Below are 15195 nucleotides of genomic sequence, written 5' to 3'. Positions count from 1 at the left end.
GTTTTTATACACAGTCATCCGTCTGTCCTGCCGCTCGGCCGTTAACATGATAACTTGAGCAAAAATCGACATATCTTTACTAAACTTAGTTCACGTACTTATCTGAATTCACTTTATTTTGGTATTAAAAATGGGTGAAATCCGACTATGACCACGCCCACTTTTTCGATATGGAAAATTTCGAAAAATGAGAAAAGTTCCATAATTATATACCAAATACGACAAAAGGGATAAAACATCTCATTGCATGGAGAATGTCTGAGTTTAAAGTTCACGCATGAGATGTTTACTTGCTTGAAGTACAAGCTGAAACTGTTTGATTGCCTGATTTACTGAATGTGCTCACACGACATGAAGGCGAATTCCATGATTCAATTGCTAGAGGTTTGTGCTCCAGTTATGAAGTAAGGAAAGCGGGGAATAATTCAATCCCCTTCAGCGAAAATTGTAGTAGAAAAGTTCCTATAGTAGTATATTAGTACCTAGTGATAATAAATTTGTAAATGCCAACAGGTTTTATTCAAAAATACACTATCTATGTCAAAGTTTGTTTCAAAAACTTCCTCTCTGAGCACAAGTTAAATGAATTTTGACATAAGAGAAAGATACTACCTCACGAATATTCCAAATATAACACGATTCCACAAATTCTTAAATGGAGACGAATGTTCCGAAAATACGGAATGAGTAAGTTAACATACTCAATGAGTACATTTCATTATGGTGTCCATTGTTGCCTTATGAAATTTTAAGTCGATTTACTATTCGAGTTTTTGACGTTGAAGTATGAATTTTAAATTGGTTTAGTATCTTCATAGGTTAACGAAAATGCACGATTTCGTGGTGTCCGTACTTTTCAAAAAATTACCTATATTCAGCCAAACTGATAGATTATGGCATAGTTAATAAATTCATCATAAAATTAACAAGTAAGGAAGGTTAAGTTCGGGTGTAACCGAACATTACATACTCAGTGGAGAGCTATGGTGGCAACATAAAGGAAAATAACCATGTAGGAAAATGAACCGAGGGTAACCCTGGAATGTGTTTTTATGACATGTGTATCAAATGAAAGGTATTAAAGAGTATTTTAAAAGGGAGTGATGCTTATTTCCATAGGTGGACGCCGTTTCGAGATATCGCCATAAAGGTGGACCAGGGGTGACCCTAGAGTTTGTTTGTACGATATGGGTATCAAATGAAAGGTGTTAATGAGTATTTTAAAAGGGAGTGATCCTTATTTCCATAGGTGGACGCCGTTTCGAGATATCACCATAAAGGTGGACCAGGGGTGACCCTAGAGTTTGTTTGTACGATATGTGTATCAAATGAAAGGAGTTAATGAACATTTTAAAAGGTAGTGGTCCTTATTTCCATAGGTGGAAGCCGTTTCGAGATATCGCCATAAAGGTGGACCAGGGGTGACCCTAGAGTTTGCTTGTACGATATGGGTTCAAATGAAAGGAGTTAATGAACATTTTAAAAGGGAGTGGGCCTTAGTTCTATAGGTGGCCGCCTTTTCGAGATATCCCCATAAAGGTGGACCAGGGGTGACTCTAGAATTTGTTTGTACGATATGGGTATCAAATGAAAGGTGTTAATGAGTATTTTAAAAGGGAATGATCCTTATTTCCATAGGTGGACGCCGTTTCGAGATATCACCATAAAGGTGGACCAGGGGTGACCCTAGAATTTGTTTGTACGATATGGGTATCAAATGAAAGGAGTTAATGAACATTTTAAAAGGGAGTGGTCCTTAGTTCTATAGGTGGAAGCCTTTTCGAGATATCGCCATAAAGGTGGACCAGGGGTGACTCTAGAATGTGTTTGTACGATATGGGAATCAAATTAAAGTTATTAATGAGGCTTTTAAAAGGGAGTGGTGGTAGTTGTATATGTGAAGGCGTTTTCCAGATATCTACCAAAATGTGGACCAGGGTGCCAAGATTGCAAGGGTTTTTTATTTCGCCCTGCAGAACTTTTTCATTTCATTCTACTTAATATGGTAGGTGTCACACCCATTTTAACAAGTTTTTTTCTAAAGTTATATTTTGCGTCAACAGACCAATACAATTACCATGTTTCATCCCTTTTTTTCGTATTTGGTATAGAATTATGGCATTTTTTCGTTTTTCGTAATTTTCGACATCGAAAAATTGGGCGTGGTTATAGTCCGATCTCGGCCATTTTTTATGACAATACAAAGTGAGCTCAGGTAAGTACGTGAACTGAGTTTAGTAAAGATATATCAATTTTTGCTCAAGTTATCGTGTTACCGGCCGAGGGGAAGTACAGACGGTAGACTGTGTATAAAAACTTGGCGTGGCTTCAACCGATTTCGCCTTTTTCACAGAAATAAGTTATAGTCCCAGGATCTAAGCCCCTAGCAAATTTCACAAGGATTGGTAAATTTTTGTTCGACTTATGGCATTAAAAGTATCCTAGACAAATTAAATGAAAAAGGGCTGAGCCACGCCCATTTTGAAATTTCCTTTTATTTTTGCATTTTGTTTCACCACATTATTACTGGAGTTGAATGTTGACATAATTTACTTATATACTGTAAAGATATTAAATTTTTTGTTAAAATTTGACTTAAAAAAAAATTTTTTTTAAAAGTTGGCGTGGTCGTTCTCCGATTTTGCTAATTTTTATAAAGCATAGATACAGTAATAGGAGTAACGTTCCTGCCAAATTTCATCATGATATCTTCAACGACTGCCAAATTACAGCTTGTTAAACTTTTAAATTACCTTCTTTTAAAAGTGGGCGGTGCCAAGCCCGTTGTCCAAAATTTTACTAATTTTCTATTCTGCGTCATAATTTCAACTCACCTACCAAGTTTCATCGCTTTATTCGTCTTTGGTAATGAATTATCGCACTTTTTCGGTTTTTCGAAAATTTCGATATCAAAAAAGTGGGCGTGGTTATAGTCCGATATTGTTCATTTTAAATAGCGGTCTGAGATGAGTGCTGAGGAACCTACATACCAAATTTCATCAAGATTCCTCAAAATTTACTCAAGTTATCGTGTTAACCGACAGACGGACGGACGGACGGACATGGCTCAATCAAATTTTTTCCCAACCTGATGATTTTGATATATGGAAGTCTATATCTATCTCGATTCCTTTATACCTGTACAACCAACCGTTATCCAATCAAAGTTAATATACTCTGTGAGCTCTGCTCAACTGAGTATAAAAAAATTGTTCTAAGGAATTATGCAGCTCAGTACTTATCGGGTATTTTTAAACTGATTGCTTCCCATTTCTACTACTAATATCTTTCGAAAAATCGGAAAGAAACAACACAGTTAACGGTTGTCAATTCGGTTTGGGAGCAAAATGGACGCAATTTTCAAAAAATTGCTTTTCGAAGCCCTTGAGTTCATCACTGCTCTAAGTGAGTGTTAAATTGCTGCTGAAACGGAACTTGGAATGCACGAGTTGAATTTTTGGAGAATATATCAAATCCTACGATATAAAAGGCCCAACGTATGTTTAAAACTATCTATCGTATTAATTATTCTTGATTTTAATTCCAAAAACGCATTTTTCATGATGTTAGTGACAATTCCATGGTATAATATTCCGTTCCAATACAAGCTTTCCTTATGTCTAATCTGAGTAAAAACATGTGTTGTATGGCGCCCCGCCCTAATTATTTATTCGCTCCCCATTCACTAACGATTCCAAATTTGGTGTGAAGTGGCACACCACAAAGTGTCACCAATCACAAATTTTTGTTGCTTTTAGAAGTTTCTGTATGATTCAACCGCACACATGTAAATACTACGAGTGCAATCTAACAAACTTATCAAAAGTGTTCTATTTGGCTTTTTTCTTAACAATTATTTACTCAATTTAATTTGCTTTGTATGAAAAACAGCTGTATGACAAGTAGAACAAGTTTACTGAAATTATCCACTTTTCCCATGCCAAAGCCGCAAAACATTAAAGAATACTTTTTATACTCAGTTGAGCAGAGCTCACAGAGTATATTAAGTTTGATTGGATAACGGTTGGTTGTACATATATAAAGGAATCGAGATAGATATAGACTTCCATATATCAAAATAATCAGGATCGAAAAAAAATTTGATTGAGCCATGTCCGTCCGTCCGTCCGTCCGTCCGTTAACACCATAACTTGAGTAAATTTTGAGGTAACTTGATGAAATTTGGTATGTAGGTTCCTGAGCACTCATCTCAGATCGCTATTTAAAATCAACGATATCGGACTATAACCACGCCCACTTTTTCGATATCGAAAATTTCGTAAAACCGAAAAAGTGCGATAATTCATTACCAAAGACAGATAAAGCGACTAAACTTGGTAGATGAGTTGAACTTATGACGCAGAATAGAAAATTAGTAAAATTTTGGACAATGAGCGTGGCACCGCCCACCTTTAAAAGAAGGTAATTTAAAATTTTTGCAAGCTGTAATTTGTCAGTCATTGAAGATATCATGATGAAATTTGGCAGGGACGTTACTCCTATTACTATATGTACGCCTAATAAAAATTAGCAAAATCGGAGAAAGACCACGCCCACTTTAAAAAAAAAATTTTTTTAAAGTAAAATTTTAACAAAAAATTTAATATCTTTACAGTATATAAGTAAATTATGTCAACATTCAACTCCAGTAATGACATGGTACAACAAAATACAAAAATAAAAGAAAATTTCAAAATGGGCGTGGCTCCGCCCTTTTTCATTTAATTTGTCTAGGATACTTTTAACGCCATAAGTCGAACAAAAATTAACCAATCCTTTTGAAATTTGGTAGGGGCATAGATTTTATGATGCTAACTGCTTTCTGTGAAACAGGCGAAATCGGTTGATGCCACGCCCAGTTTTTATACACAGTCGTCCGTCTGTCCTTCCGCATGGCCGTTAACACGATAACTTGAGTAAATTTTTAGGTATCTTGATGAAATTTGGTACGTAGTTTCCTGAGCACTCACCTCAGATCGCTATTTAAAATGAACAATATCGGACTATAACCACGCCCACTTTTTCGATATCGAAAATTTCGTATAACGGAAAAAGTGCGATAATTCATTACCAAAGACAGATAAAGCGACGAAACTTGGTAGATGAGTTGAATTTATAACGCAGAGTAGAAAGTTAGTAAAACTTTGGACAATGGGCGTGGCACCGCCCACTTGTAAAAGAAGGTAATTTAAAATTTTTGCAAGCTGCAATTTGTCAGTCGTTGAAAATATCGTGATGAAATTTGGCAGGGACGTTACTCCTATTACTGTATATACGCCTAATAAAAATTAGCAAACTCGGAGAAGGACCACGCCCACATTTAAAAAAAATTTTTTTTTAAGTAAAATTTTAACAAAAAATTTAATATCTTTACAGTATATAAGTAAATTATGTCAACATTCAACTCCAGTAATGATATGGTGCAACAAAATACAAAAATAAAAGAAAATTTCAAAATGGGCGTGGCTCCGCCCTTTTTCATTTAATTTGTCTAGGATACTTTTAACGCCACAAGTCGAACAAAAATTAACCAATCCTTTTGAAATTTGGTAGGGGCATAGATTTTATGATGTTAACTGTTTTCTGTGAAAACGGGCGAAATCGGTTGATGCCATGCCCAGTTTTTATACACAGTCGTCCGTCTGTCCTTCCGCATGGCCGTTAACACGATATCTTGAGCAAAAATCGGCATATCTTTAATGAACTTAGTTCACGTGCTTACTTGAACTCACTTTATCTTGGTATGAAAAATGAACGAAATCCGACAATGACCACGCCCACTTTTTCGATATCGAAAATTACGAAAAATGAAAAAAATGCCATAATTCTATACCAAATACGAAAAAAGGGATGAAACATGGTGAGGTAATTGGATTGGTTTATTGACACGAAATATAACTTTAGAAAAAACTTTATAAAATGGTTGTGACACCAACCATATTAAGTAGAAGAAAATGAAAAAGTTCCGCAGGGCGAAATAAAAAACCCTTAAAATCTTGGCAGGTATTACATATATAAATAAATTAGCGGTATCCAACAGATAATGTTCTGGGTCACCCTGGTCCACATTTTGGTCGCGATCTGGAAAAAGCCTTCACATATACAACTACCACCACTCCCTTTTAAAACTCTCATTAATACCTTTAATTTGATACCCATATCGTACAAACACATTCTAGAGTCACCCCTGGTCCACCTTTATGGCGGTATTTCGAAACGGCGTCCACCTATAGAACTAAGGCCCAATCCCTTTTAAAATACTCATTAACACCTTTCTTTTGATACCCATATTGTACAAACAAATTCTAGGGTCACCCCTGGTCTACCTTTATGGCGATATCTCGAAACAGCGTCCACCTATGGAACTAAGGATTACTCCCTTTTAAAATACTCATTAACACCTTTCTTTTAATACCTATATTGTACAAACAAATTCTACGGTCACCCCTGGTCCACCTTTATTGTGATATCTCGAAACTGCGTCCACCTATGGAACTAAGGATTACTCCCTTTTAAAATACTCATTAACACCTTTCATTTGATACCCATATCGTACAAACGCATTCTAGAGTCACCCCTGGTCCACCTTTATGGCGATATCTCGAAAAGGCGACCACCTATACATCTACCACCACTCCCTTTTAAACCCCTCATTAATACCTTTAATTTGATACCCATATCGTACAAACTAATTCTAGGGTCACACCTGGTACACCTTTATGGCGATATCTCGAAACGGTGTCCACCTCTGGAACTAAGCATCACTCCCTTTTAAAATACTCATTAACATCTTTCTTTTGATACCCATATTATACAAACAAATTCTATGGTCACCCCTGGTCCACCTTTATGGCGATATCTCGAAACGGCGTCCACCTATGGAACTAAGGATTACTCCCTTTTAAAATAATCATTAACACCTTTCTTTTGATACCCATAATGTACAAACAAATTCTAGGAACACCTCTGGTCCACCTTTATGGCGATATCTCGAAACGGCGTCCACCTATGGAACTAAGGATATATCCTTTTTAAAATACTCATTAACATCTTTCATTTGATACCCAAATCGTACAAACGCATTCTAGAGTCACCCCTGGTCCACCTTTATGGCGATATCCCGAAAAGGCGACCACCTATACAACTACCACCACTCCCTTTTAAAACCCTCCTTAATACCTTTAATTTGATACCCATATCGTACAAACAAATTCTAGGGTCGCCCCTGGTCCACCTTTATGACGATATCTCGAAACGGCGTCCACCTATGGAACTAAGGATTACTCCCTTTTAAAATACTCATTAACACCTTTCTTTTGATACCCATATTGTACAAACAAATTCTAGGGTCACCCCTGGTCCACCTTTATGGCGGTATCTCGAAACGGCATCCACCTATGGAACTAAGGATATATCCTTTTTAAAATACTCATTAACATCTTTCATTTGATACCCATATCGTACAAACGCATTCTAGAGTCAACCCTGATCCACCTTTATGGCTATATCCCTAAATAGCGTCCACCTATAGAACTATGGCCCACTCCCTCATAAAATACTCTTTAAAACCTTTCATTTGATATCCATATTGTACAAACAAATTCTAGAGTCAACCCTGATCCACCTTTATGGCGATATCCCTAAATCGCGTCCACCTATAGAACTATGGCCCACTCCCTCATAAAATACTCTTTAAGACCTTTCATTTGATATCCATATTGTACAAACAAATTCTAGAGTCAACCCAGATCCACCTTTATGGCTATATCCCTAAATTGCGTCCACCTAAAGAACTATGGCCCACTCCCTCATAAAATACTCTTTAATGCCTTTCATTTGATACACATGTCATACAAACACATTCCAGGGTTTCCCTCGGTTCATTTTCCTACATGGTTATTTTCCCTTATGTTGTCACCATAGCTCTCAACTGAGTATGTAATGTTCGGTTACACCCGAACTTAACCTTCCTTACTTGTTGAGTGTTGGTTGCGTCATGTTGCATGTTTACTTTCCCCAAACAGATATTAATGTTGGATATGTTGCATTCAATATTCTATGCAACTTATGAGCTATGTACCCTCACTAGGGTAGGCACCTTGTCGTTAGTGTGAGGGCTTAGCCGAACTCCATAGCGCCTGACTATGAGGCGGAGCTGTTTAGGACTGACATCTACGCCGTATCGCCTCATAGGAAGGCGGCAGGATGTCGGTGAGCAAGAACTGCCAACCCCCTAATTCAGGGTGTTATGCGGACCGTGCCTATTGGACGATTTGCAGCCAGGGGATAAATTCGGCTGTATTCGAAAGGAGCCTTCCCGATACCGAGCCACCTCGGGAAGTATTGAAGGCCTTACTACAATAAGGGGCGCTGCTGTGGTGGACGCTTCCCATTTCTACTACTAATATCTTTCGAAAAATCGGAAAGAAACAACACAGTTAAGGGTTGTCAATTCGGTTTGGGAGCAAAATGGACGCAATTTTCAAAAAATTGCTTTTCGAAGCCCTTGAGTTCATCACTGCTCTAAGTGAGTGTTAAATTGCTGCTGAAACGGAACTTGGAATGCACGAGTTGAATTTTTGGAGAATATATCAAATCCTACGATATAAAAGACCCAACGTATGTTTAAAACTATCTATCGTATTAATTATTCTTGATTTTAATTCCAAAAACGCATTTTTCATGATGTTAGTGACAATTCCATGGTATAATATTCCGTTCCAATACAAGCTTTCCTTATGTCTAATCTGAGTAAAAACATGTGTTGTATGGCGCCCCGCCCTAATTATTTATTCGCTCCCCATTCACTAACGATTCCAAATTTGGTGTGAAGTGGCACACCACAAAGTGTCACCAATCACAAATTTTTGTTGCTTTTAGAAGTTTCTGTATGATTCAACCGCACACATGTAAATACTACGAGTGCAATCTAACAAACTTATCAAAAGTGTTCTATTTGGCTTTTTTCTTAACAATTATTTACTCAATTTAATTTGCTTTGTATGAAAAACAGCTGTATGACAAGTAGAACAAGTTTACTGAAATTATCCACTTTTCCCATGCCAAAGCCGCAAAACATTAAAGAATACTTTTTATACTCAGTTGAGCAGAGCTCACAGAGTATATTAAGTTTGATTGGATAACGGTTGGTTGTACATATATAAAGGAATCGAGATAGATATAGACTTCCATATATCAAAATAATCAGGATCGAAAAAAAATTTGATTGAGCCATGTCCGTCCGTCCGTCCGTCCGTTAACACCATAACTAGAGTAAATTTTGAGGTAACTTGATGAAATTTGGTATGTAGGTTCCTGAGCACTCATCTCAGATCGCTATTTAAAATCAACGATATCGGACTATAACCACGCCCACTTTTTCGATATCGAAAATTTCGTAAAACCGAAAAAGTGCGATAATTCATTACCAAAGACAGATAAAGCGACTAAACTTGGTAGATGAGTTGAACTTATGACGCAGAATAGAAAATTAGTAAAATTTTGGACAATGAGCGTGGCACCGCCCACCTTTAAAAGAAGGTAATTTAAAATTTTTGCAAGCTGTAATTTGTCAGTCATTGAAGATATCATGATGAAATTTGGCAGGGACGTTACTCCTATTACTATATGTACGCCTAATAAAAATTAGCAAAATCGGAGAAAGACCACGCCCACTTTTAAAAAAAAAATTTTTTTAAAGTATAATTTTAACAAAAAATTTAATATCTTTACAGTATATAAGTAAATTATGTCAACATTCAACTCCAGTAATGACATGGTACAACAAAATACAAAAATAAAAGAAAATTTCAAAATGGGCGTGGCTCCGCCCTTTTTCATTTAATTTGTCTAGGATACTTTTAACGCCATAAGTCGAACAAAAATTAACCAATCCTTTTGAAATTTGGTAGGGGCATAGATTTTATGATGCTAACTGCTTTCTGTGAAACAGGCGAAATCGGTTGATGCCACGCCCAGTTTTTATACACAGTCGTCCGTCTGTCCTTCCGCATGGCCGTTAACACGATAACTTGAGTAAATTTTGAGGTATCTTGATGAAATTTGGTACGTAGTTTCCTGAGCACTCACCTCAGATCGCTATTTAAAATGAACAATATCGGACTATAACCACGCCCACTTTTTCGATATCGAAAATTTCGTATAACGGAAAAAGTGCGATAATTCATTACCAAAGACAGATAAAGCGACGAAACTTGGTAGATGAGTTGAATTTATAACGCGGAGTAGAAAGTTAGTAAAACTTTGGACAATGGGCGTGGCACCGCCCACTTGTAAAAGAAGGTAATTTAAAATTTTGCAAGCTGCAATTTGTCAGTCGTTGAAGATATCGTGATGAAATTTGGCAGGGACGTTACCCCTATTACTGTATATAAGCCTAATAAAAATTAGCAAACTCGGAGAAGGACCACGCCCACATTTAAAAAAAATTTTTTTTTAAGTAAAATTTTAACAAAAAATTTAATATCTTTACAGTATATAAGTAAATTATGTCAACATTCAACTCCAGTAATGATATGGTGCAACAAAATACAAAAATAAAAGAAAATTTCAAAATGGGCGTGGCTCCGCCCTTTTTCATTTAATTTGTCTAGGATACTTTTAACGCCACAAGTCGAACAAAAATTAACCAATCCTTTTGAAATTTGGTAGGGGCATAGATTTTATGATGTTAACTGTTTTCTGTGAAAACGGGCGAAATCGGTTGATGCCACGCCCAGTTTTTATACACAGTCGTCCGTCTGTCCTTCCGCATGGCCGTTAACACGATATCTTGAGCAAAAATCGGCATATCTTTAATGAACTTAGTTCACGTGCTTACTTGAACTCACTTTATCTTGGTATGAAAAATGAACGAAATCCGACAATGACCACGCCCACTTTTTCGATATCGAAAATTACGAAAAATGAAAAAAATGCCATAATTCTATACCAAATACGAAAAAAGGGATGAAACATGGTGAGGTAATTGGATTGGTTTATTGACACGAAATATAACTTTAGAAAAAACTTTATAAAATGGTTGTGACACCTACCATATTAAGTAGAAGAAAATGAAAAAGTTCCGCAGGGCGAAATAAAAAACCCTTAAAATCTTGGCAGGTATTACATATATAAATAAATTAGCGGTATCCAACAGATGATGTTCTGGGTCACCCTGGTCCACATTTTGGTCGCGATCTGGAAAAAGCCTTCACATATACAACTACCACCACTCCCTTTTAAAACTCTCATTAATACCTTTAATTTGATACCCATATCGTACAAACACATTCTAGAGTCACCCCTGGTCCACCTTTATGGCGGTATTTCGAAACGGCGTCCACCTATAGAACTAAGGCCCAATCCCTTTTAAAATACTCATTAACACCTTTCTTTTGATACCCATAATGTACAAACAAATTCTAGGGTCACCCCTGGTCTACCTTTATGGCGATATCTCGAAACGGCGTCCACCTATGGAACTAAGGATTACTCCCTTTTAAAATACTCATTAACACCTTTCTTTTAATACCTATATTGTACAAACAAATTCTAGGGTCACCCCTGGTCCACCTTTATGGTGATATCTCGAAACTGCGTCCACCTATGGAACTAAGGATTACTCCCTTTTAAAATACTCATTAACACCTTTCATTTGATACCCATATCGTACAAACGCATTCTAGAGTCACCCCTGGTCCACCTTTATGGCGATATCTCGAAAAGGCGACCACCTATACAACTACCACCACTCCCTTTTAAACCCCTCATTAATACCTTTAATTTGATACCCATATCGTACAAACAAATTCTAGGGTCACACCTGGTACACCTTTATGGCGATATCTCGAAACGGTGTCCACCTCTGGAACTAAGCATCACTCCCTTTTAAAATACTCATTAACATCTTTCTTTTGATACCCATATTATACAAACAAATTCTATGGTCACCCCTGGTCCACCTTTATGGCGATATCTCGAAACGGCGTCCACCTATGGAACTAAGGATTACTCCCTTTTAAAATAATCATTAACACCTTTCTTTTGATACCCATATTGTACAAACAAATTCTAGGAACACCTCTGGTCCACCTTTATTGCGATATCTCGAAACGGCGTCCACCTATGGAACTAAGGATTACTCCGTTTTAAAATACTCATTAGCACCTTTCATTTGATACCCAAATCGTACAAACGCATTCTAGAGTCACCCCTGGTCCACCTTTATGGCGATATCCCGAAAAGGCGACCACCTATACAACTACCACCACTCCCTTTTAAAACCCTCCTTAATACCTTTAATTTGATACCCATATCGTACAAACAAATTCTAGGGTCGCCCCTGGTCCACCTTTATGACGATATCTCGAAACGGCGTCCACCTATGGAACTAAGGATTACTCCCTTTTAAAATACTCATTAACACCTTTCTTTTGATACACATATTGTACAAACAAATTCTAGGGTCACCCCTGGTCCACCTTTATGGCGGTATCTCGAAACGGCATCCACCTATGGAACTAAGGATATATCCTTTTTAAAATACTCATTAACATCTTTCATTTGATACCCATATCGTACAAACGCATTCTAGAGTCAACCCTGATCCACCTTTATGGCTATATCCCTAAATAGCGTCCACCTATAGAACTATGGCCCACTCCCTCATAAAATACTCTTTAAAACCTTTCATTTGATATCCATATTGTACAAACAAATTCTAGAGTCAACCCTGATCCATCTTTATGGCGATATCCCTAAATCGCGTCCACCTATAGAACTATGGCCCACTCCCTCATAAAATACTCTTTAAGACCTTTCATTTGATATCCATATTGTACAAACAAATTCTAGAGTCAACCCAGATCCACCTTTATGGCTATATCCCTAAATGGCGTCCACCTAAAGAACTATGGCCCACTCCCTCATAAAATACTCTTTAATGCCTTTCATTTGATTCACATGTCATACAAACACATTCCAGGGTTTCCCTCGGTTCATTTTCCTACATGGTTATTTTCCCTTATGTTGTCACCATAGCTCTCAACTGAGTATGTAATGTTCGGTTACACCCGAACTTAACCTTCCTTACTTGTTGAGTGTTGATTGCGTCATGTTGCATGTTTACTTTCCCCAAACAGATATTAATGTTGGATATGTTGCATTCAATATTCTATGCAACTTATGAGCTATGTACCCTCACTAGGGTAGGCACCTTGTCGTTAGTGTGAGGGCTTAGCCGAACTCCATAGCGCCTGACTATGAGGCGGAGCTGTTTAGGACTGACATCTACGCCGTATCGCCTCATAGGAAGGGGGCAGGATGTCGGTGAGCAAGAACTGCCTACCCCCTAATTCAGGGTGTTATGCGGACCGTACCTATTGGACGATTTGCAGCCAGGGGATAAATTCGGCTGTATTCGAAAGGAGCCTTCCCGATACCGAGCCACCTCGGGAAGTATTGAAGGCCTTACTACAATAAGGGGCGCTGCTGTGGTGGACGGTTCTTTCCCCGTATATAATACTGGATCGCTGAGCCCGCCTTGTCGGGCAGGTGGTCGTACGACCAAGATGAACGACTCATTACCTAATTGTAATAAGGTCGATGATAATATTAGGACTGAGTCGCAATCCAAGGACGACAAATACGGATTAAGCGATGCGTCAGACTAGGGGAGCAAGAGTAGTGCTGATTCAGTGAACTCCGTGTTGGAAAAGCACACAAATGAAAACGGAGTGGAGAAGGGTACGGAGCAGAGGAAGTAAAAGAGCTCTCTCGCAGTACCGTGCAACGCTAAGAATTGTACAACTCTTGGGAGCAGTGGTCGACCCAACAGAAGTGGAGATCAAGCGCTTGGAATGGGCCCATGAGGCGGTAGAAGTAGGTCAAAGGCAGTTCAAAATGCTTGCTGCGAGAAACTCTCGGTTTGCAAACGGTATGAGGAGGAAGAAACGTCGAATGGCAGAATGAAAAGGCAAAGTTCGGCGGAAGACGTCAAGTCTACTTTCAAGAGGCAGAAAGGACCCAGACAGGGCGCGAGGCAGGGCAGCCGCATAGACAAAGCAAGTAGGCCCAAAGCTGTAAGACAGATGGGCTCCAATAGCGAGGTAGCAACTACCTCGAAAGCTGCGAGTCAGAGGGAAGTTCCAATTACGGAAGTAGGAGATAAGCCAAAGGGAGATAACGCTAAGACTCCGGCTTTCTCGGAGGCGGTAAAGGGAGTTAACGCTAAGTCTCCGGCTTTCTCGGAGGTGCCAAAGGGAGATAACACTAAGACTCCTGCTTTTCCCGAGAAGATGAGTGATGTGGCAAAGCAGTCACTGACTGTGGTGCTGGTTGATCGTAGCAGTCCTTTCCGACAAATGACTACTGAAAGGTGGAGATCTGTGGAAAGGGAGCTTATTACCTTAATGCTTGATATGATGCGGGAACAACCAAGTAAGCCCCTTCCAACCTTTGATTCGGGGGGATGGTATAATGGGGGAATGAATGGAGGAAGTGGTTCCAAACCTCCAAAGGCAAGACACGAACTCGCGGTTTGAGGTCGTGGATAAAGCGCAAATCCCCACGGTAACAAAAGTTAAGTTTTTGATACCATGCGTGATGAAGTCGGAGGATACACTGCGACTTCTGCAGAATCAGAATCCGAACATACGGACACAGGATTGGAAGGTACTTACAGTATCTCGGCCTACCGAGGATGGTCAGTTCTACATCTTCCAAATAAACAAGCAGGCGGAGGATATATTGTACACGCAGCTTAGAAAAATGTCCTTTGGGACAGGCAAAATTTATATGCGACTCAGGAAAACAAGTCCCGAGGATAAAAATCCGAACACGCTGGAAGTGGGCGAAGTTGAAAAATACCTCAAAAGCCTAAGGGAAAACAGACAGGTGGAGGTAGCCGATGTCACCACGAGGGTGTTAGAATAGGAGCCAGATGGTGAAAAGAGTCGCACAGAGGAACACCCGGCACAAGAGTTACAATAGGCTGAAGGGGGTTTCGAACACTCTAAACCAAAAGGGCAAGGGGAGGACGACGACGTCACGCCGAAGGTGCTGGAAGGGGACAAACAGCCCAATGGTGCTGCGAGTCCTACAGATAAACCTCCAAAACAAGAAAGTGGTGTCGAGCGAACTCCTCCTAATCCTTGAGGAGGGTTCGTTTGACGTGGCGCTGATCCAGGAGCCGTG

The sequence above is a fragment of the Eurosta solidaginis genome, unplaced genomic scaffold (genome assembly GCF_040869045.1).
Source record: "Eurosta solidaginis isolate ZX-2024a unplaced genomic scaffold, ASM4086904v1 ctg00000120.1, whole genome shotgun sequence".
NCBI lineage: Eukaryota > Metazoa > Arthropoda > Insecta > Diptera > Tephritidae > Eurosta > Eurosta solidaginis.
The sequence above is the reverse complement of the archived record's forward strand: the minus strand, read 5'-3'. Positions refer to the sequence as shown.